The sequence below is a fragment of the Rissa tridactyla genome, chromosome 2, assembly GCF_028500815.1.
Source record: "Rissa tridactyla isolate bRisTri1 chromosome 2, bRisTri1.patW.cur.20221130, whole genome shotgun sequence".
Lineage (NCBI taxonomy): Eukaryota > Metazoa > Chordata > Aves > Charadriiformes > Laridae > Rissa > Rissa tridactyla.
The window spans coordinates 95424247-95448546 of NC_071467.1; the positions used below are offsets into that span (position 1 = coordinate 95424247).

Sequence of the window (24300 nt, forward strand, 5' to 3'; positions counted from 1 at the left end):
GCTAAGAAATGCAGTTATAAAGGCTATTTGTGCAGTCTTGATCCAGAGTACTTGACTTCGTAGCTATAGTATTCTTTTAATCTGTCATCATTTTTGATGCTAGGAGGGCTGGATTGAGATGTGGCAGGGAGGTCTGGAGTGTGTGTGTGTATATATCTGTTGTGCTGTGTGTGTGTGTGTATATATATGCATATCTAAAACCCATGCTCAGTTGTTCTTCCAACCTGTCTGTGTGGAGAAGATTGAGGGAGCGGGGACCTGGACCTTCTCGATCCTTCCTCAGAGGTACAAGGGAGCAGGCTGATGCAGAACTCTGCAGTATCGGTACCAGCTGTGTGTGGCGTGCGTGATGGCAGCAGTAGGACTTCCTTTGTTACTCAGATAAGGGAGAACAGCAGTTTTGGTGTCTCCCTGTGTTATTTAGCCTCATTAATTCACAAAAAAACCAACCCAACCAGCAGGCAGCATGTACACTGCTGATGCAATACGCTCATTTCTGGTGACAGGTTACACCAGGATGGTAACTGCCTTGCCTGAGGCGAGCCAAGAGGAAGGGAATAAAACCAAAGATAAATTCTTCTAGCCTTTTGCTCCTGGAGGTGGATGAAATTTGTTTGTGTTTCCACGTCAGGTGAGCGTGGACGTTGCAGCCTGGCTCAGTGTGTCGTGTGGCACAGCAAATGCTGCCCATGCTCTGCAAACAGTGTGCTCGGTGGCTCGCGGCTGAGCTCTGTCAGCTCCCTGAGCAAACTGTGCCGGGCCTGTTGTTAAGTAATGCTGGTTCAGCGCTCAGAAAAAAACAAGCTGGTCTAAGCCTTTGGAGCATTTGGCAGCTTATTTCCTTCCTGTCACAGAGCTGTAGGTGTTTGAGCATGGGCATTGCGACAGATGGGTGCAAACTCTGAAATACGCTTCTGTACTTTGCTGTTTCCTGAACTTTCAGATGCAAGCTCTTGCTTCGGGCCTCTCTCAAAATATTTCCAAATAGTGAGTAATGATAAAGAGATTGAGAGGGACCAAATACTGCACCCATGAGTGCTTGGTGTGTACTGGGCCAAGCTGCTTATTCTGTTCAGGCACATCATTTTGGGAGGCACAACCTGGTAGTGGAAAAGCTGGAGGCACGCCTCATCATAGAATTGTCTAGGATCAAAGGGACCTTTAAGATCATCGAGTCTAACCATTAACCTTACACATCTTTGCTAGGGTTCAAACCCGTACTCTTGCTCAGTGAGCTGCCTAGGGAAGATTACACCTATACATGTACTTGCCCCTGGGCAAATCTACAGGCTCACGTTATCCTGTCTGCAGTGCTGTAAGCGTGATGTTTGCCATCCACCAAAGCTTTAACTGTGCATGGGGGTAGGAGGTAAGTCATATGAAACAGGAGGTAATGAAGAGCCTAATGAACAGCAGCCAAAGCAGACATGAGTAAATGTGTAAAAGCAGAGTAACTAGTGTAGTTAAAAACTAAAGGAAAATAGAGCTTTGGCTGTCCTGTTGCAAGTGCATCTATCAGCAGGAGTCCCTGTGTTCTAATTTAAGTGAAGAATTAATCACAGGCGGCACAGCAGATCCTAGGTAAGGTGAAACAATACCCATCACTGCCTTCCAGAACCCCACTCTTCCCATGAGCTTGCCAGAAGCTCCCCGGTGTCTGTTGGTGGGCAGACAGGCATCAGCCTGTACCCTTCTGCAGTCTCTGGTTCCCAAGCTCTATTTATCAGGGACCCAGGTAATAAATGAGCAATAAAGGTTGATGTGGCAGCAGAGAGGAGCTGCAGGTACTTGGGTTCTGCCTGGGCAGCTGTTAGGAGGATGGTGTTCTCCTGTGTGCAAGCCCACACATTTGAGGTGGGGGTGTGAGAATGCTGTGACTGGCACCCGTGGCATACAGACAGGATCCTTGAGGAAGTCCTTGTCACAAACTGCTGTTTCTTATGTGAACATAGCCCAGAACTGCAGATCTTCCACCTGACTCTATGCTAGCGCACGTTTGCTGCGTGCCACACCAGAGGCAAGAGAGAAGGTTACGGGTCAGTAGCTCTCTTTGGCTTCAAAGCTGATGCTAGAAAGAAGTGACTTTTCCCACCCTCCCCCCTCTTTGAGTTAACCATTATGAATAAGCCATTCTGAGGTAAGGCAAGACAAACATCAAACGCTTAAATGTGCACACGCACCCCTCCTGAGTTGGAGATGTGGCTTGCAATTCCCTTCAGGTCTAGTTGCAGCAGCAGCAGATGATTTTGCCACCCATCCTGGTGTGCCCGACCCCTCTGCCAGAAGCTGCTGCCACCATGGCAGAAGTGACAAGAGTAGCAGCATGCTCCCCTCTCCCCAAGGCTGTTCGCAGGCTAGTGCCAGCTGAGGTCAGTGCTGGTGTGAGGAAGGATGCTGGGCTCTGATGTGTGTGGCTGAGAGCCATGCTTCAAATATATCTGTTGTAGCAGTAGTAGCTGAAGTTTACACAGCCCCTGGCAAGTTAGGAAGAAGCTTTTAGTCCGTAGAGATTGCAAATTGCTTATGACCTTGCCTGGTTTACCTCACCAGTTTTATATTATGGGAGGCAAAATAATTGCTATGTAGACCTCTTCCACAGCTTTGAGGCACCCACTTTGTCATCCCTGCCCAGAAGCCAGGTGTCAGGGAATATCACTGAGAGCCAGTCCCTCATCCTGCCTTAAAAGCTTTATGTTCTTTAGCTACTGTGGACCTCCTTGTCCATTTACTTCCCATATTATGACTTTGCCTCTTCTCAGTTCCTGTTTTTATTTGTCTTCTCCCACTTTCTTGGGATTTCTTGGCTGCCTGAGTTGATACTCTAAACAGAACATGTAAGACAAATTATAAAAAATACTAGCAGAGCATCCAAATTTAAAATTTATCATGGCTTTGGATAAGTAATTAGCAATTGCGTTGCTTCAAGAACTATTTTTTTCAATTGCCATTGAGAGCTCACTACATCTTTTATTTCTTTTCAACCAATGAGGTTATCAGCTCATTGAATTAGTAGTTGTGAATGTCAGTTGGACTTCACAGGGGGAGGACAAATAATATTGTTAAATAGTTTGGTTGTAAGATGCTGGGGTGGGTAGCGGTCTGGTCTAATATGAACTTTCTAGGGGAAGAAGCATGAAATTAGAACTATAGAGAGATGTAGAAACTGCCATTGTTGGCAGGATAATGAATCTTGTCACTTAGTTAATTGACAGCTTTTAAATTTGGTGCCTATGTTCCCTCCACCACGTGAGGGGAACTGGGAACCTCAGCATGGCTTTCCTGCTTTTGCACCGTGTCAATGAGGACTTGCTCTGTGACTCCGGCCTGAGCTCTAGGGCACTGTTGGGTCAAGAGACTGGACTTACAGTCAGTTAATATTGAAGAGCTGAAAGCAGACCAGATGAGTACTCTCTCCTTCTTTTCCCGCAAGACTTTACAACTAGGTGGTTTAAGTATGCTCACAAGAGTTGAGGCATGGGTGATCAAGTGAAACTGAGGAACAGAATTAAACATTGGTTTCCTTGCATTGCAGCTTAACTATAGGGTACAAGAAGAACCACAACCTCCTCCAGTTCTGTTTTATGCAAACCTGTGAGTAGTCGCTTTACTAAACTGGGCCTCTTGGACAAAGTAGGCAAATGAAGACTTAGTCTGTGGATCCCCTCTAACTCTGAACTTGAGCTGATTGTTCAGCTTTAACTTTGTTGGCCATAACGTTTGCCACACCTGCTTTGCTCAGAAATGCCTGCCATGGTGACAGGGAGTGTTACACAAGGTGGACAAGGGTCTTAGCCAGCAAAGCGCATCTTCCAAACACTATGTGTTGCAGTGGAGTAGCTGCCTTGACCGTATGCTCCTATACCCGCAGGCTGGCAGAAGTATTTTAGTTCCCTCTGCTGCTGCGAATGATTTTCCGTATGAGATTAAGAGACTTTCTGGGCTATCTGAAGAACTGTAACATTAGTGGAAGGGGCTTGCATTTAAGGTGACAGTAGTTTTAGTGACACGTCTCATGAGGTGAATGACCACTAATGAACTAAATGATGGTTTGAGCTGTCAGGATAGTAATTGCAGAAACAAGGACTAATTTGGATTCTCATGTGTTTAAAAAAAAAAAAAAAAAAAAAACCAACAAATCCTAAGCATACCTCTTTATTGAAACCAAATGTGTTTGTGAAAGGTGGGAGTTACCTAAGAAAAATACATATTTAAATGTGTATAGTCAAGTGTCAGCTCTCAACTACTCATTTGAAGCCCTATAAATAGTACCTCATCCATTTTTGTGTTATGAGATGTACATATGATAGTTGGAGGTTATGTTGGATATGCTTTCCTCTCAGCGCCAAACCAGTTGTGTTTCAGGAATATCAGTTCATTCTCTTTCATGCTTATTTTCCCCTGGCTTACTTGCAGCACTATCACATAATCAGAATTTGAAAATTTGCCAAGGGGTAATTGTTTTCAGCATTGGGATAAATATGAAAACAGTACTTGTGACATTTTAAGCCATTAACTTTTGTTTTGAGTTTTTGTTTTTGTGGATGTTTTCTTCCCCCAATCACAGTGAGTTACATCCCTAGATAAACATCTCACTAGCATACCAGTTAGATGGTCATCTAAGCCCAAATGTGTGTGTTGGGTGTGCTGACAAAAAGAAGGACATACCCCTTGGCAGCAAATGCTTGCTTCTCAAAGTTCAGCAAGCCTCTGACATAATTTTTTTATATATATAAAGGTTTGTTGTTTTTTTTTAAGTTCTGGAAACCATTTTCCTTAAACTCCACCAATAATGAAAACCACTTGTTTGTAGCGAGGTCTGCGTGTTGCACGGGAGGCTCGCCTGGAATTTGCTGGCTTGGGGGTCGGCTGAGCTCACAGCGAAGACGGGGAGGTGGGATGGGGGCTGAACGCCCACCAGCAGGCAAGCGGGGCTGCCTGTGCTGAAAGGAAATGTGGCGTGTGAGGCGGCCAAGCAGCCCGGGTAAATAACCCTGGTATTCACAGTTTTCTCACGTACAAAAGCAACTCTCAAGACTTTCATGCTCCAGCAGCTCCGCTGCAGAGTGTACCACCTCTAGGAGATGGTATGAGGAACTGACGCCTGGCCTTGACTTGGGCCTGCTCCAGGGGAATTCAGCTGATGAGAGCCCTGGCCACGGTGCAGTGTGGGGCCGGCACTGCCCCTGCCCACAGCCGAGCAAACCTCTAATCAGAGAGTCTGATAATCAAACAAGAGTATTTCCCTTGCCAGGTCATTAAGCCTAGTTCACGTTTACATTGGCACCTGGCAGAATCTGGTCTTAAGGGTTCGGTCCAGTGGGATGGCACATAGCTCTGACCAGGAGCTGGATGTCCTCTGCTCCTCTTTGTGGAAGGAACATCCCTTTCACCTGGTGTGTTCAGGACCGTACGCAGACATGTTACTTCAAGACTGGGAATAAGAGCTGTTGTACCTGTTGTTCTGATCTCTGGGCCATTCGGACTCAATTTGAAGAGTGATTTGTGTGTGGAAGAGTTATTTCATGCACTGTGGTTCATGGACACAGGTAAATCTGATAGCTGATCACTTCAGTTCATTGCAATATAGTTGTGGAGAGCTAATCTGGGCAGAACCTTGAACGGGATCTCATGTCTTCATTGCAAATAGTTCAGTGGAGGAAAAAGTCACCTACTGGAGCGCTGTGGAGAGCTGTGGTTTCCCTCCTCCAGAGATCTGCCCCTGGAAACCATGTGTTCAGTTGCAGCTGAGCCTGCTTTCAAAGGAAAAAGTCAGTAGCAAAAGGGGAAAAAAAGGAGGGAAAAAAAAATAAAAAATGGAGGGTGGTAAGCTGTTTGCTTGTCTTAGCTGCCCTGGCTGCACCTGTATAAATGTCTGATTGCTCTGATATGCAACAAATGACACTGCTTCCCAGTTTTTCCCTGAATTGATCCCCTTGTTCTGTAGGGACTATCAGCTTTAAGAGGAGTGAATCCCATGGCTTTTGCCAGCTCCGTCATATTTGGCAGTGGATCCAAACCTTGGAAGAGAAGACATGAATTTGCCATTTATCAGATGGCTTATTTTCCAAATGTGCTAAGTGATTAACACTGGACAAGTTTGAGATCTGTAACCTTCTGGTGGCCCTGGTAGCGCTCTGAGATGCATGCAGGGGCAATGAGAAAGCAGTTGCAGCATACCCGCTTCAGTTCGCCACCAGTCACAAACTCACAGTTGCACATAAGCATTTTTTTGTTGGACAGATGACGGAGGAGGAGATTGGGCATTTAAAGGAGTATTACAACAGGTCATTTTTTTGGTGGCACTGGAACGTGCTTGTCTACGTGTGGAGCTGTGGAGGTCAGAGCAGTCTCTTCCTGCTTTTGCAATAGCAGTAAGTTTCAGTTTACAAAACAGTTTCCCTGGGACACGAACACAAGGCATTTGACAGCCGTGTTAGAGATAAGTTGTCTGGGAATGTCTTTCTCCAGATCATTTTTGTAACAAAACAAAATCCTGCTTTGTCTAAAACTAACCCTTTTTATGAGACTCAATAACTGTAAGAGACTTAGCTGTAAAAATTCCAGATTTTTTTTATTTAAATGCCCTGTTTTGATAGTTGGAGTAGAAAAACTCTAGCTCAAAACTAAAACTCTAGCTCAAAATTGCCTTCATTTTAACACTTGACCTAGATATAAGAACCTGAAACAAGAAAAGAATTGAAATACTTTGAAGTGCTCAAAGCTTAAAAAGGCAAACAAAAACACAATGGCGGAAAGAAGGGATAAGTGTGTTTTAGGTTTTCATTTTTTGTAAATCTGGATTTTTCTTTAGAATAATTCTCTCAAAGCCTCAAATATTTTCCCCATATGTAGGAGGATGATCTTTAGTCCAGTTTATTATGGATTCAGTAGTAAAGCTGTGTCTTCCACAATAGGATAACCTTACAAATACTGTTTGAGGAGGGAAGGAAGCCTGACCCAGTTGGTCTCTTTGTGGAATTACTCAAACCAGAGGCCTTTCCTACATGATAATATGGGTACCCACTTTCTCTCTGATGCTTTCCAGGCAGCACTCCTAAAGAAAAAGGGACAGTGTCTCTGAAGAGAGGGCCATGGAGAAGTGAGGGCTATTTGGTGGAGTACTGTTGAACTCTTGAGCATGCACCCGGAGGCTGGGCAAAATGAAAACTCGGTTTTGTTGAGCTCCACCCTGATCCTGCCTCCACTGCTGTCTTCTAGTGACTCTTTCCCCCTCCAGCCTTTTCAGAAATCCTCACCTTACAGGGAGAGAGAAGAAACCTCCCTGGAGGAACCAGGGGTCCGGTCACAATAGCTATGCCCAGACCCTCTTGTTTTACCCCACTCCTCAGCATGGCACAACTGGAGGTGTTTCCCGCTGGCACCATGGGGAGACAGGCTTGTGAATAATCCTGATGAGATCCTAGCAGTGATGATTTGTTTGCTGATGTGGAGGGAAGTGGTGGAGCCTGACCTACTCCTCTGCTCTCCCACCTCCTGTAGAACTTTATTTCAAGAGCTCCCCTCTCTGTCCCTTTGCTTTGGTGCTTTATTCCCCTCTGTTTTCCCTCCCTCGGAGTTTTATTGTTACCATTTTTATCCCCCCTGCTTTCTGCTGCTTTTGTGTTTTGAGAGCCAATGACGAGAACAGTCACAGCCTTGCTATGACTTGCCATGTCCTTGCCCAGACCTGTTATGAACAGAGCCTGAGCAAATCCATCACTGCAACCATGGGCTGCTTTTTTATTTGTTTGTTCCGTATTGAATTTTTTAAATTTCCAACTTAGAGTTTTGGAGGAGTATTTCAGAGGTGGGAGCATGGCAGTATTGCTGCTGGGGAAGTCCCAGAGGAGACTTGCTCTGAGAAGACAGCATGGACTGAGTTGAAAGAGGCTTTATGTAATAACACTTCCCCTGACATTTCAGATGAGTGGTCCTCGCCCTTTCCTGAATTAAAAAAAGGCTGACCAAAGAGGTCCCTTCCAGCAGGTCACCGTGCTTGCTGCTTTTGGATAAACATGCTTTATGTCAAACCACTTAGCTCAGGGCAAGCTTTCCCTGTCCCTGAGCCGCTCTGCTGTTGCGATAGCTGTTGCTGCCCTTCCTGCTGGAAGTGAGTGTGTTCATCAAGGGGAAAATACCAGGGCAGGTTGTGGGAGAGGAAGCATATCCCTGATAAAGAGGAAGAAGAAGGTGGAGACCAAGATTTTGGATGAGGCCACCCCTCCCAAAAGCCCCTTTGTCATCTTTTGTCACACCCGGGTGCCTCCTATTTAATTCCAGGAAGTCCTTAAGTCTTACCCCGTTTCCCAAGTATTGCCAGCAGCAAGAAAACGGTGCTTAAACCGATGGAAACCTTGAGCTGATTTTTGCTGGCTTGACTCTGTAGCCAGCCAAGGCGTAGTGGATCACCTCTTGAAGGTTGGCCATCCCCAGAGTAGCTGTGTAAGCTAAACCCAATGAGCAAATCGGTGTGGAATGGCTCCATGCTGCAAAGGCTGTTTCATGTTCTTTTAAACTCAAAAGCTGGAAAATTCGGAGCCAGCACTAAATATTTGTTTCACTTTCAAAGCTGAGCATCAGGGAGCCATTCCTTACATAGTGGATGTCGGTTCTCTGAGCCCAGATGTGCTTATAGCATGGGCCTTGCCAGCGTTTTCCCTTCCTCATGCTTCCCACATGAATGTGCATGCAGCTTTCTAGCCATCCATCTTTACCCTTTAAAGCTGGTGTGAGGGGTAGCAGCTGTTCCTTCTTCAATACAGGTGGCAATAACATTGTACAAATTGTTTTCAACCTTAATCAGTAAAGCTTGCCACACAAGTGATCCTATTTCTTGCCAGAAGTGATAAATCGGACACAATTTTGGAGCAGTTGAAATGTTAGACAAAATACATTAGTCAAAGACACTTCAGAGTATCAGTTACTTCCCTGTGGTATGTAAGTAATAATTCAGTTCTTAAAACCTTCCACCTGGATTTGGAAGGTCACCTGAGCTCCTGTTGCAGGCATTTAGCAGTGAGTTAGTGTGAGGCAGCAGTGCTAAATGGTATGTGAATTGATGGATAGCGTCGTGTTACCATTTATGTAACTAGAAACAGCAGCAGACTTCAGCCTGGAATTTGGCATACTGGTCTTTACTAATCCATCTTACTGGGCCCAGGCTGGGACGTTCCTGTCATTCGCTATCGTTTTACACAGGCAGCGAATCTCAAATTTTCACAGCTTTATCCCTCCTTTAAATAGCACAAGCTGGGCAGAGCTGGGGTAATGACAACACAGAAATGGACCGAGCAAAAAAGGATATCTCCTGAAGGTCAGTCATCCCTTCCTTCCACCTTCGGTGGCTGCCTCTGCCTGCTGCCAACAGAGGGGGTTATCCTGAATGACCCAGAGGAACCAAGAGGTGAGATGCCTAGTGAAGGGGAGCTTTTTCTTTCCATAATGCTTCTGCCACCTTTCCTTGCCCTGAGTAAACCAATTGCTTGTCTTGGGGAAAGAAGGTTCTGAAGGAGGGCAGTAGGGTTATGCTCTTCTTACTGGTCATGTGCACCGCAGCGCTGGTGAAGGGATGTGTCAGACTGGGCTTTGTTTGTCGTAAGTGCTGCACAAACCTTAACGAGTGATGCGGTTTGAAGTGATGCAACTCTATCACTTCAAGGAAACTCGGAAGGAGGCTGATGTGAGAAGGGATAGATTCCACCTGCACCTCTTTCAGCAGAGTCCTTCCCCTGACCAAAAGAAGAGCAAAGGTGAAAGTTTTGAGAATTTTAAGCAGGTTTTCTACTACTTCTTCTCTTTTTTTTTTTTTTTTTTAAAGCAACCATGCTTGGGCTTGTGTGTAGAAATCTTATTTCTAACTCAGCAGAGGAGACAACATGTAGAATAAGTCAGAATGGCCAAGACAAAAATCCCAATTTTCTCTACTGCAGTCTGAGGAAAAATGTGCTCACATTTACTGCACCCATACCTCCATCATACTTCAGCACCAAGAACTGGAAAATAGTAAAGTTGGTTGTCAAGACATTGAAGCCAAGACCAGCCAGCTGAGTCAAATAAGGAAAAGATGGGAGGGATGATTGAAATAGTTGAAGAGCAGGTGGTAACCTGATGAGTTCTGAGGCAAATCACAGGCAGGCTGATATGGAGTTGAAGTTAGGAAGTGGTAAGAAGGTAATAATATTCATGGTAATCAATGTAGTTTTATGAACACTGTCCTGTCAAATAATTGCAATGTATTTTTTTGTAAGATGCTACCTGTTTCATTGGTAGAGGTACTGGGTTTGTTATCTACTTAAACATATATCTGTTGAAACTTCTATAAGGCACACAATTTTGTTCCACATGATGTCCTGAGCAAAAACCAAAACTATAAATACATAAGACTAATTAAAGACAGTAAATGAATTGTAATCTGGCTAATAGTCACACTTTTTAAAGTAATTATAAATGAGGAAGCATTCAGAATGGCTACTCCTGACAGACATACCAAAAGGCTCACTCTCAGGCTTAGACCTACTCAGTCACTCGGTTTTTGACTTGAGAGCACATGTCGTATTTCATTATGCAAAGACAACGATGATGATGCAACCACTGATGAAGTAATAAAGGACAATGTCAAGGACAGAACTTTCTTCAGGGTCTTCTGTATTGCCTGGTAAAGTAATCTCATCCAAAAGAATGTATATTTAAATCTTCAGTCAAATTCAAGGTACTTACAGACCTTAAATGTCCTTTTAGAGCTATGCCATTTGACTGGGAGACTGTGCGTTGGAAACCGGTGACTCAGTCAGGCTCATTGTTATAACAGATAATCGGCTAAACACGTGCTCCCTGTGTGATACAGTATACCTGAAAGCAAATGCTACTGTCTTGGATTAGAACAGATTGCTGAGTAAAGGTCAAGGAGGTGATATTTCCATGTGCGCAGCATTGAGACCATTACTGAAATACTGAGTCCGCTCTTGGTGTTTACGCTTTTAAAAGGATGCTGACAGATGGGCAGAGAATGGCCAAGCAGCACAAGCATAGGTTGAACTGTGCTGACTAAAGAGAGGCAAAGGAAGCCAAATAAATTTATTTTGTCAAAGATAAGATTTTGTATTCTTCCACTAGCACCTGAAAGCAAAGGATAATTAATAATTGAAAACTCTCTCTGGATATAGCAAGGTGGTGAGGTGCTGAAGGTGGGCCAATTCAGATTAGAAAACAGGCAACTAAAAATGCCTTTTGCTTTCAGTGTCAGCAACTAACCACTTAGCTCAGGATGTGGGGCTTGCCTGTTACATGAGGTCTAAGTAAGCGCTGAGTCTTTTTCAAAAAGATAGGATGCTGGTAAACAAGAGTTTGTGTGAGGCACAAGTGTTGTGATAAAAATACCATGGCCGTTACAGTTCAAGCAGGTCAGCCTAAGCAAATTCACTAGTTTCAGTGGCTCTAGACATAGAGAACTGATTTCTCCCATGTAATTTTAGCAATTTGGAGTGAAAACCTGGAAACGATCGAGTGTTCAATTATTGCGGGCAGGGGTGTAGGGAAACTTGGTTTGATCTGAGCATCTCAGGTGGAGAGGGCAGAGCAGGCAGCAAGTGTAGGGCTGCTTTCCATCAGTCCCTCGAGGAAGGAGGTGCTGCGCTTGGGAGCTGTAACACGTGAGAAGAGCCAGCAGAAGGGTCGCTGGGGTGGTTCTGCAGTAGCAATGTGGGGGCCTTAAGAGAGGAAATTCTGGCCCTATGGATGCTTTATGCTATCCTAGTGGTTAAATTGCCTGGACAGAGGGTAAGCCAGACTTTGGGTCAGTATCTCAAATCTGTTCAAAATGCAAACAAGGATGAAATCAGGATATAATAATCCCTTTCACCTCGTGGCTGCCAATTATTTTTATGGTTCCACAGCCAGGATGTTACTATTGGGTTTGTTGTACTTGTGAACACTGCAAATACTGAGTAAAGGGGAAGTTTTTCACTGTAGTTTTTGAGCTGAAGACTGCCTTTCAAGAGGGCAGTGAAAAAACAAAGTTCTTAATACAAAGGAAAATACCAGGATGGCTCTTACCTGCATCCATGAGGCACTGAATATTTATGTCGACTTACAACTGGTTTTCAAATTTGGTATATCATCAGAATATAAATCATGTAGAACACAGTACTAGGCCAACTATGCACAAATACATTAAAGACTGAGAGGTAACGGATGTACTGTGTAGGAAGGTGTAGATCAGGATGAACTTCTTGGTGTACTGTGGGATCTGAATCCTAGTTTGGGGACAGCAGGAACCTGTCAGTGACTGAAAGTACTGGCTCGTACACATGTGAAGTAGGAATCACCATCACCAACCTTCTCCGTAGGTGCAGTAGGAACAGAGATGTTAGACATTTGTCTGCACTTCAATGCAAGAGGAAGCATTTTACGTTAGGCAGCATATGCAGCCTGAAAATCTATTCCTTGCTAATTTAGGGGACTGAAAATAGTAGGCTAGCAGGCACACCTATCTTCATGGTATGGTTTATATAAAGTAATTGCACTCTGGAGAGTGTGATGTGTGGTGGGAGTAAAGTAGGAGTGGGGGGCAGGGGTTTGCTAATCTCTCAGATAGGGAGGCGGGAGTTGAATGAGAGAGGCAGAGAGGGTCATTACTCCAACTGGCTTCCTCATAAATGACCTGCCCCACCACCACAGAGGTCAGCAGGGGTAATTTATGAAGCTTGTCTGGCACATGTGAGTTGCAATGGTGCAGTAAAACGGGTGTGTGAGCATTCATCCTGTATGGGAGTGCATTGTACCTGAACAACCGTGCTTAAGGTGCCGTGGGCCAGGAATAAGTGCCGGCAGTACAAACACACTCAAAAAGCCTCTTGATTCCTTCTGTAAGGCCTTCCTCTTCCAGCACCAACACCACAGAACAAGGCTTTTTGCACAGGCAGCGAGGAACACATCTCGTGTTTGTTTGATGTACTTGGACTTGTTGGGAGGCTAGAAGAACCTTGACTTTACATCCATTTGTAGCTCAGGTAAATTTCCCAAATGGAATAAACTTTACCAGCAGAAGGAGGACTTCTGATGTTAGTAGGATTGTGTCTACACTGGGGCCTTCACTATGATAAAAAAATTTTGATGTATTCATTTTCACAGCTGTGCTAGGGCCAAAGTATGGAGTAGGTTTCAGGATTGGGGTCCTAGATATCTGCCTTTTGTAGCAATGGCATTGCCCACATGTTTGTTCTGCTTCATGGGACAAATTTAGAAAAGCTTGTTTTGATAAACTGTTTGCTTGCTTGGCTTGGCATTCCCAAACACCGCCTCAGCTTTCCACAGAGCCGTCTTGTTTGGGTCGGTCGGGGAATTCAGTCTCCTGCTCGGCAGCACTCAGCCAGCAAGTGGCATGACTCAAGGAGAAGATAATTGGATTATTTTTTTTATTTTTTTTTCTGAGTAATTACACAAGAACTGCAAAGCTACTTTCCAAAAGTGGCAAAAGAGGGGCTGAAATGGATCTGAATTTTCTGCCGGGTGTTTGGGAGTTGAAAGCCACATTAGGCAGTGCCTAATAATGGTAATTGCAATATTTTCCTTTGGGTGGGGGGCGTTTGTAGATGTGTGGCTTGTCAGTGTGTGTTTTTCTGTGGCTATGTCTGCAGCACAAGCCACAGTTTCTTGTGTGGCTGCTGCCAGCTACTCAGAGAGCAAGTGTCGGGGAGCCTGCTCTCGTACCAGCAGGAGGAGAGGGGGGGAAAACGTGCAGGGAGAAAGCTAGAGATGAGACCTGAATATTGAGGCACCGATGCATTATCAAAAGATTTCTAAAGTACAAAAGACAAGGCTGCATGGAGGACCTTTATGGCTCGTGCCATCCCTCCTGATCATCTCCCTTCCATTTTAATGCTTTCTCTCGTGAGCTCCGTTATGTGGGTACAGAGGTGGTGGGTGCCTGGAGGCGGCTTAGAAAACATCAGAAGAATGGAACAATCAGCCACTAGAAAACTAAGTAAAAATGAAAACATGGATGGTGGGAGCTGGAAACTAAACAACACTGAAAAGAGAGGGAAGGCTGATAGGGTTAGTCCACAATTCCTGGAGGGCTGGCATATTTGCTAAGAGCAAACAAGTAAGATTTGGGCACACAGCATTTCTTCAGACCTGTGTACTTGAAAGCTTGCCTGTTGTTTTCTTAATTTCAGTTTAGCTAATGCAAGCTGTTGCTTCTCTGAGACCTGTTTGTCACTTACATCCTTATACTACTGTGGCTCTGCCTGTCACTAGGATGCCGACAGAGAAGTCGTTTTGCAGGGACCGCTAACGATGGGTGGATGCCGAAGGGATTCTGTTTTGGGCATTGTTTTATTTGCGGAGATAAAAATGCTGAAGATGGAAGAAAACAAGTGAAATGAAGAGGAAATGAAACCTCATTCTAATTTCCAACCTAAACATATTATGCCCAGGGTGTGGGAACAATAGTGCCTTTCATCTTTGGTCACTTGCTCTTTTCTGCTGTTTACCCACTGGGGGTGTTCTGGGGCAGCAGTCGGACCCTCCTCCACCTTGCCTCACCCATGCTCAGCTCACTGGGTTTCCACCACAGCAGGTCCCAGCCAGCACGAGCTGGTGGCTTCTGAGAGCAGTGGTCCCACCCTTCATCCTGCTCCCTCTGGGGCCACCACCACTTCCTGGCCATTTGCCCAGCTGGGAGCAGAGCCATCCACTGCCCTGCTCTCCTCTTGGTCCAGCCTCTCTCCCCTCCCACGCGGTTATTTTTAACCCGGATCGGCATCTCGATTCACTTCGCCCTGTGGCCTCCTGCTTCTGCCAACAGAAACAGGCTGTGAAACTACAGAGTTAACCCCAACTTCTTCAGGCTTCCCGCAGCCCTTCTTACCCTGGGCAGCTCGTCCCCATCTGCTGGAGGCATCTGCCCTGGTAACGTGGAAGGTGGCACCAGCCTTTTCCACTGCTACAGCACGTGAGGACAGGCTCATATTGCTTGTGTGGTGGACATGGGGAGAAGCCCGGCACAATGTACACAGGCTTCAGTGAAAAGTTATTGGATCCCACAGTGCATTCATAACTTTTAAGATGTGCTAGTAGAGTCAGTTATTTTTCTTCTCTGCATTCCTCATGTTTTTCACTATGAAATTTCGCCCAGTCACTTCTTAGACAAGACTGTTCCACCCATGGTGGTCAAAAAGGAAAATATCTCCCCAGTGAATAACCCTTACAATCGCAAAGCTGCAGGAATAAAACTCTAATTTGGAAAATACACCAGAAATATATTTGTGCATGGAGTTTGTATATTTTACTTCTGAGTCTGACTGTACTGACCTCGATAGGCTCCAAACATCATGCACCACCTCCCCCACTGAAGTTAATAGGGGTAGGATGCATCTCATCTAACATTACAGGTGTTCACGCAGCTGTATCAGGAGCAGTTGTAGTCAGAGGAGAGTAAATGTGTTTTGGCACTAATCAGTCCGACCTATTTTAGCTTTCTGCCTAGGGACGTGGACTTATGTCTTCTCGCAGAGAGTAATTCAGTTGCCAATAATGAGTTCAGGTTTGGATATCCACGTGTCAAGTCAGCTGATGTGTACCCTCAAACTTTCCAGTTACTTCATTTGGCTCCAGACCAGATCTTGGCAGATCAGCATTTAGTCATGACCACTCACGTAGTTATAATGATGACAACCTTTGAGTTCTGGCCTCAGGAGATCTTTACCTAAATGGATATGATGCTATTGGAGAGAAGACCCACAGGTTATTATAGTTTAACTGCCCTGTGTGCTCCCAAGAGCTATCCAATGATGTTTCCATATTTTTAAAGACAAATGACAGTTTACAGTACAAGAATCTCAGAATAATTCAGGTAGGAAAGGGACCTCTTGAGCTCACCTGGCCCAACCTCCTACTCAAAGCAGGGGCAGCTATGAGATCAGCCCAGGTCACTCAAGACTTTGTCCAGTTAGTCTTGAAAACCTCCAAGGATAGAGACTTCATGGCTCCTCTGGGCAACCTGCTCTGCTGCTTGGCTGTCCTTGTGGGGAAAATGATTTTCCTCACACCAAGTCAGAAACTCCCCTGTTTCGATGTACAGCCTTTGTGCCTTGTCCTCCCACCCGTGCACTTCTGAAGAGCCTGTCTCAGTCTTCATGATAACCTTCTCGTAGGTACTGTAGGGCTGCTGACAGATCACCCAAAGCTACCATTTCTGCAGGCTGAATGAGCCCTGGTCCCTCAGCCTCTCTTCAAAGGTTAGGTGCTCCAGCTGTGGCCATTGTGGTGGCCCTCCACTGAACTCATTTTAGACTGTGGGTGACTTTTCTGTACTGGAGGGGTGAAACTGGACACGGTGTCTAGATACGCTGTAATGAGCACAGACCGAAGGGGAATAACCACTTCCCCTGGCCATGCTCCCGCTGGTGCAGCCCAGTGCTCTGCTGGCTTTCATTGCTGCTGGTGTGTGCTGCTGGCACACGTGTAGCTGACTCGTTGCCAGGGCGCCGATGTCCCTTGCAGCAGTCAGTTGCTCCCCAACCTGTACTATTCCATTAGTAGGATTTTGGCAGAAGTTTTGGTAGTGATCGAGAGCTGTGCTAAGAAGTAGCAGCAGTCGCTCTTATTATTAATTACCACTAAGCCATGCATTTAGAATAATTTCAAAAAAATCAAAAGTCCATTGGTACTTATTGGGAATACTTCCCTAAAGCAAAATGCTCACTGGGATTCGTTATTTAGCTGAATCCAGATGCTAAATAGAAGTAAGATTCTGATGTGGGAACTCTCAACAGCTCAAATAAAAAAAAAAACCACAGTTAATTATATTTCTGGAAGATGGTGGTGTTTGGCGTGAAAGCCGTGCAGTGCTGAGGTGCTCTGGCTGGTTGTGTACGGGGTTTTTATTTTCTTGTCAGCGCTGGGTAGTGCACTGTGTGCGGGATGTGCACCCACCACGGCGTTCAACCTTGCGACTCCCTCATGAAGGAGGAATGAGTTAACACTCGCTGTTTGAAAGGGAGAAGCCACAGTGCAGAAACCCAGACGCCCCTGACCTAATTTTAATTGTAACAGAGTTAGACGTGCGCTCCCAGGCTAGCAATCTACAGTCCTCCTAGAAAGGGAGGAAACGGGTCCCTCCAGAGGTTCCTGGATTTCATCTCTTCCCTACTCGTTTTGGGGTGAAAAATGGCCTGTCTGTATTCACCAACACTAGCGGAACCTGGTCAGTCAGTCTAAATTATTAGTCTACCTGAGTCTCGGGGCTAAAATCCTAGTTAGAGCTAAGCCTTTGCATTACCATTTAAGTGCATCTCCCCCAGACTGGTCACGGAAAACTGTGAATGCTTCAAGGTTTTCCCTCTAAATTAAACAAAGGCTCCAGATCATCCCTCATGTTGCCCGAGGGATGCCGTGGAGATGTAGCGGGGCTGGGGGAGGTGACGAGCGGTTGATTCTCGCCCTCCTCCCTTGCTCCCACCTTTGGCAGGACATTTACACTCCATTGGTGTTGGCATGGGTTTGTTCCCACTGGGGAGGTGAACAGGGGGCTGTACTTGATGTTTCCACTCCCATCTGCTTGCATGTGTGGCTGATCCTGGCAACGGTGACAGAAACTGCCCTCATCCTGTTGAAAAGGGACCATAAGCTATTTCGCTGGGGAAATTGTTGCTGTTTAGCTGCCAGAGTGCTTGGAGGTATCCCGAATTAGTTCAGTTGAAATGGCACTAAAATACCCCTAATTTTCTCCTCTGTGTCAGGATCTTTACTATTAATTTCACTAACACGGCCATCGCAGCTGAACTGCTTGGGTTTTGTTTTCAACGCTTCCAAAGACACCTAGATGAAACCCAACTGGTAGTGAGTCTTTTCTGGGGGATGGAGGGTTTCGGATTTTGTTTCTGTTTTGTACAGTTCTTGAGATAAGCTGAATTCTCACGTTGGGGGCAAAAAAAAAATAAAATACCACCCATGTGTGGGCAATGCAAAGCAAAATGACAGCACCCTGGGACACAAACCACTGGTTTTATTTCCAGTCTGTGTTAATCCTGCTGGGTTACACCGTTCACAGGTTTGACTGGGAGAGCACTTCAAACAAAGAAAATTTAATACTGAAAAGAAATTTTGGTAGCTTTTTTTTGAAGTATTGAAGAGCTCTCTTGTGCAAGCAGCTCAGAGCAATAAGAAGTGCTAAGAGTCCCTGTCCCAGTGCTTCCTCAAAGGCGGCCCCTTGGTGCTTTGGTTAGAAGAGTCACGCGGTAACCTAAATGACAGCAAGTCTCAATTAAGATTTAGTTTGGAGGCTAAAAGCTATCCAATGATTTAGTCTCAGGGATTAAGGAAAACAAAACCTTACCGACGGCTGGATAGAATTCACATTCCTTTCAATTGTGATCATCCTACATCAAGGAAATGTTTGAAATGTTGGCAGTCTCCTACAATATGCCTGCAAAAGTTATTATATTGCTTTAAGTAATTTAAGAAAAAGGAACCAAGAGCCATAGCACAAATGTGTTATATAAATCTTCATTGGGATCGCTGTTGTTTTTACAAAAATAGTTTGACTGATGTTGGGTCCCAGTGGGTGACCTTTAAAAGAGACCACATCAAATGGAGGGGCAGAGCTGCAGCTCTCCACCCCCACGCTGGCTCTTCTCCTCCTCGCTTCTCCTCACCAGAGTGCCTCTAGACAGCTATGTCATCTGTAGCCATAAAATAAATTGAAGAACGTCTGTCTTGCTAAAGGCAAAAAAAGGAGCCCTTCTCTCAGCTCTGTTGAAGTGGGCCATGTCCCTAGCTGGGCTGCAAAGTGAGCTGTATACCTGCACAGTGGGTTAAATGACCATAAAATCTCCTCCTCCTCCTTCACCTCAGATCAAGGCATCCCAAGTTAAGAAGGATGTTTTTGTGGGGTCCGGGCAGGGAGCAACGGGAATCCTAGCTCTGTGGCACCTCTTAATTTGCTGTTTAATTAGCATGGGAACAGCATGATTTGCTACTCATGCTTATCAACGTGCTAGAGGAAGGAGACAGTTTGATTTTCAGAGGGGCTTTCTGAAGCACAGATCCTCCTAGGAAATACATGTGGGATGGATAGTTCATCATCAGTGATGCTTCTTACCCAGAATACTTATGCTCAAAAGAAGAGTTCAGCACAGCATTGAGGGTGTGCAGCTCCCAAGATTGCCGGTCTGATATTTGAACCAGGCTGCAGGGGTTAAAACTCACTAATTATTGTGGTAGAAAATCTGCTTAGGCATTTTCTTTCCTTTTTCTTCAACAATGGTCTGTTTGGTTGCAGCTTAGTAAAAGAAAAATTTTTTTGGACTGCTTTGAATCAGAAAGGCGAGTAAAAGCAATCAGTGCTATCATTACGCAAGGATGTCCTATTTTTAGAAAGCCATACAAGAGTAATGTAAGGCAAAATAAAGTTCTGCCGAGGTGTCCTGCGTGAGGTTTAGAGATGCTGTATTGGTGATGAGTTCGTCTACTCAGAAATGGCACTGGTGGAACAAGCCGTTACTCGGCAGGAGGTGATGTGTTAGTGAAAGCGGATTTCTTTCCTTGTGGCCTAGGGGCAAAGATGGGGATAGGGATGTGGGTGCTTCATGGCCACCTACTCCCCTATGGCCAAATTCCTGCACCAGGCCATCGTGTGTCTCAACACATCATGTGAAACTTGTGAAGAAATGACACAATGGTGCCCAGCTAACCGAGGAAGCCTCCCTTAACCTACGAATCACAGTAACGGAGATAATTTCTTGCAGTTTAGATGATTTTATAAAATAAGATTCCCTTTGTCTTCTTCAATTTTTTCAGTGGCCACATGAACGAATATTCTCTCCTCAGAAGTTTCAGTCCCTTGTCTCCTTGTCACCTCTAGAAGAGCCCTTTGGTCCCTCTCTAGTAGCAGACAACCAGTGGGAGGAAGCCAACAGGTTTAGAAGCTACTTAGAGAAGGGAAAAATATCGCAGAGCTTAGACCAGCTCTGGTTTAAGCATCCCTAAAGGCCACAAAATCCTTTGGAACTTTCCCTGCTCATGCTGAATGCATGGATATTGCAGTCATTTCCATAACAAGAAGGAAGGTCCATAAACCAAGACTAGGCTTTCTATGAAAGACACGTAGAAGATGCAGCAGGGGGTACTTGTTTGGATGTCCTTTCAGGCAGGGAGCCCGGTGCAGTTCGGGCACAGGACAGGAGGATTTGGATCAGTAATTGGACAGAGGGAAAAACACAAATATACATGTGGGTTTGATCCCTGCTTGCTCCTCACCTCAGGGAAGATGTCTATGCGGTATCTTGAGAGTGTCTCCAACAAGAATACAGGGTGGATCAGTTATGGGGAATGTTGTGCTTAGAGCTTTTTTTTCTGGCTTGCCATGTAGATGCAAACACTGAGTTTTAAATGAGAGGTATCACAAAGATTAATTGAAGATGGTTAATTTTTGCCCTATAATACACTGCCCTGCCTAAATCTCCTGGGAATCTGTTTGTTACGTCTCTTTTTTATTGCTGACAGAGGAGAACTGTTGATTTGGTCCTAGGTGGGATGTCAGAGGGTCTGAGCACAGCCAACTACATACTTCGAACCAAGGAATGGCATATATTGTACCACTTGTTATACCACTCACAGACAGAATAGTCTCTGCTTTTCAGGCTATTCCCCAGACACTGTTGGGAGTGTTTTAAGTATTTGGTATTAATGATATACTCTTTGGTTAGCAATTGATTCATTCAAATTGATTTCCCAATGAGTACCAAGAACAATAGTTTCCAGTTTTGATTCTTGAAAGTACAACTTTAAAATTTCTTTACAATTTTAGTATTTGCTTAAAATATGCTGCTTCTGATAAAATGCCTGCCACTAAGCTTGTATGGTAGAGCACTCAGAGAGTGCTTTGCTCTGAAAGAGCCAATTTAGGTGAGAGAAAGCTAATGAAAATTATTTTGTTTTTTTAATAAAACAACCTGTAACCTACAATCAAAGATATGCTGAGTAGTTATAGAATAATCTTAGCTGTCGTTATCAATGATAATGCCCATGACTGGGGGCAAACTCTCCAGGAGCAGAGAAAGCTGGATTTAGGAGGATAGGCTAGATACATGGTTTAGTGCTTTAGGGGGTGCTAGTGCAGCAATCGCTCACGTTTTTATGTAACAGCCCCTTCAAATTTGTGCTCTCTGTGGGAAACCATGCAGATCAAAATGCATGTTATAGTGGTAAGGAGAAATTTCACTTTTGGGGAAAGGGTGGGCAAGGCAACTGGCAGAAAGAGTTCTTAACAGGGGACTGTTAAGGGGGTGATAGAGAATGCTGTACCTTCCCCAAACTAGTTCACCCTTCCTCATTCCCCTTCCCCCATTAAACACCAAATTCCTCCTTCCTTATTTGCACTCCTCTCACCTCCTCTGTCACAGGCCTGAAAGTTGAATTCTCCAGCTGTGAGGCAATGTGTCTCACCAACCTTCAAAGCTTGGTCCCAACGTGTTCATTTATCTCTATGCTATCAGGTGCAGGCTAGCCCTCTAAGCCACAGTGGGCCCTTGGCTCTGAAGGAGAGTCAAAGCTCTTTCCGAGAGGCAGTGTGGCTTGTCTGTTGAAAGATAAATTGTTGTTATCAGCCTTGTTTTGTTTTCCTGAGAAGCAGACAAAAAATTTCATGTTCCAGACACTTAGCCTCAGCACAACGCTCCCATGCCCATCCTTGGTCAAGCTTTGCCAACTGTTATGCAATGCTTTTACCAACACAGATAACTTTTTTAACTGACCATGTAAGCAATGTTGCTTCAGAGGAAGCTTCAGCACTGAGCTGGATTTTCTCTCTGTTATTTCCTGGCTTAGATAGGGCTGTCGTATCTGCAGCTGGTAGATACAGACTTCAGCAACCTACAGTGAGGTTGCTGAGGCTTGCTTTTAGTGAGATTTGGCCACCACACAGGTGTCTCCAGCCTTTCCTTGTCCTCTAGGCAGCACACGGACAGATCTCAAAAAGAGAAGTACAGGAGAACCGTTCAGTGCAGCAGGAGTAATAGTCCCTCTTTAAAAATTCACAGGGTGTTGCAAATTACTTGGTTGAATTTAGTCTACCAACATTTTATCCAAGCATGTTTTTTAGCCCATGAAATGATTCCTTCAAATAGGCCAAAAGAGGACAAACCAATTCATTTTCTGCTTACGATACACAGCGTGACCCAAATCGTATCCTGTTGTCATATCCTATCACACCCTGAATGGTGTATCTCAAAGAGGCTGCACTGCCTGGTACAAGTCACCATGCAGTATTTCCTGAGCATTCATACTTGGTCTCTGTACAATCACAGATCAGTTGTGAACAGCTGCAGAAAGTGAAAAAGAGGGGCATGTACTGCTGACACAGCTTTGTAGTCGTTATTCAAATAATGTTCGCAGATGCTTTTTTTTCTATTTATTTTTTTTTTGCTTCTTGTATGCCACTAGCATTAGAAAACACCTTGCCGAACACCACAGACTAGCAAAACAGCAATCATGTTACATTCCTTGGTCACTATGAGTTGCCTAAATAAAGCAAAAAAAAATATGTGATTAAAATTCAACCATGTGAAAAGCTACCGGATAGAAAGCCTAGGAATGAATAGGAATGACACAAGCAATCTACGGTGAAATCTGCACTTGCAAAGAATGATCTCTCTTGTCTTTAAAACTCTGTTTTAAAATTATCTTTTAGCCTTCTCACATCCTAAACCTCTGTTTAGAGAACTACCAGTATGTCCTGATGCATCCAAGATTGACTGAAGCACATTTGCTGTATATAATATATGCTGTATATTTATCATTGCCTAAAGAGGCAACGATAAACTTCCTGTTCGATAAATACAATCAATGATATAATTAAGAGCCGACAATTGGTTTGGTAATGCATAACTTCGGGCAAGGATGAGCTTTCTCCGGAAGAGTTTATGATGTATTTCTTCTCGGCAAAGGGCAGGCGCAGGGGGTTTGGCTTCTCTTGAACAAGAGCGGCAACTCTGCAAATAAGCTCACTGCTGCCAGCCAACTTCCTGATTTGCCTTTGGAAATGAGACAGGACTTGTCTGATTTCTCATGAAACGTGTCTTCACTAAAGAACTCACTCCGACTGTTTGGATGCTAGTAGGTAAATTGCAATGGTCAGTTGTCACCCAGAAAATATTATTTCAACAAAAAAAAGCCCATGAGAGTGCAACAGCAAATAATTTAGCCTTTAACAAGCAGAGTTCAAATTAACTGGTAGGATTCTTCAACAAATCAAGAAGGTCACTGCATATCTAAATGAAGAGGGACCAGACTGTTGGTAGACTTGCAGGTTCAGGCTCAGTTATTAGGCAGCAGCACCTTGCCGAAACACCAGCAATTGCAACGGAGGGGTTTCATCGTGCAGCACTTACCTTGCCAGGGACACTGCTCCTAATGCCCTCCGTCGACCCTTCTCATCGGCTTTCTTGCATCCTCTGTAAGGTTATCGTAGCCCGAAGAAACCATGTCTGCCCATTGGCTTGTTAGGGAAGGCTAGGTTGTAGGAGTACATTTTTACTCCGTCTCTCCTCTTTCTTGTAAAAGAGAGAAACCACAAATGTTTTTCTTCCGGTTTTAGTAATTTCCTCTCTGCTTGGCAAACTCTGTTTTTTGACAGGATCTCTCAGATATTCAGGCTGAGTGCTCCAGAATAAGAGAGCCCATGGGGAGAGCTCAGTGGTTGTCTGTGGCTGTCTTTTAGGCACCAGATTCAGGGGAGCTATCCTGAGTAATAATTTCATTTTATTATGATTATTTACTTGGCAGTCCCAGTTCCTGAGGATATTTCTAACCTTGCTTCGGTACTAAAAAAGAGCTTTGTAGTTCTGGAAAGTCAGATCATGGGCTTTGAGCTTTCCATGATGCAGCCCAGTGGTGCCATGAGTGGTGAGACGGCTGCTGGCTCCCACAGCTCAGCACCTCCGTGGATTACGGTCACGGACAAGAAGTGCCTTGGTGCTTCAGGACCCTCGCTCTTGTTATCACAAACAATTAAGAAGCCAAGAGCCTGAGCTGCTTTAAAAAAAATGGAGTTAAGGGATACTGGGGTTGCTGCAGACAGAGGTTTCCTTCCCATGCAGGTAGGGATCAGGAGGGATGGAGATTTGGCGTGCCCCCCTTCATCGGTGTTGGAGCTGGGACAAGGCCTGGCCATTCATCTAAACCCACAAAGTGGGAAAGTACAATCAGGTGAACAACCCCTTTCTTCAATGGCAAAATTCCTGTCGGTCATAAAGCAAAGAACATCCAATGAAGGAGGGAGCATGAGGAAAGCTCCTGTGT

General features: G+C 44.8%; 1 protein-coding gene across 2 annotated transcripts in view; it reads right to left on the reverse strand.

Moving 5' to 3' along the window:
* The window catches only part of NEDD9 (neural precursor cell expressed, developmentally down-regulated 9), a 105247-nt gene extending 81711 nt beyond the window's left edge, over positions 1–23536 (reverse strand). The window contains exons 1-2 of one of the 2 annotated variants that reach the window (XM_054190168.1): positions 23391–23536; positions 21448–21580 (exon numbers count right to left, since the gene is read on the reverse strand). The gene's annotated coding sequence lies outside the window, so the exon portion shown is untranslated. Of the gene's footprint in view, positions 1–21447; positions 21581–23386 lie in introns of both variants that reach the window. The other variant, XM_054190169.1, reaches the window with a different exon arrangement.
* Positions 23537–24300: the final 764 nt, after the last annotated feature.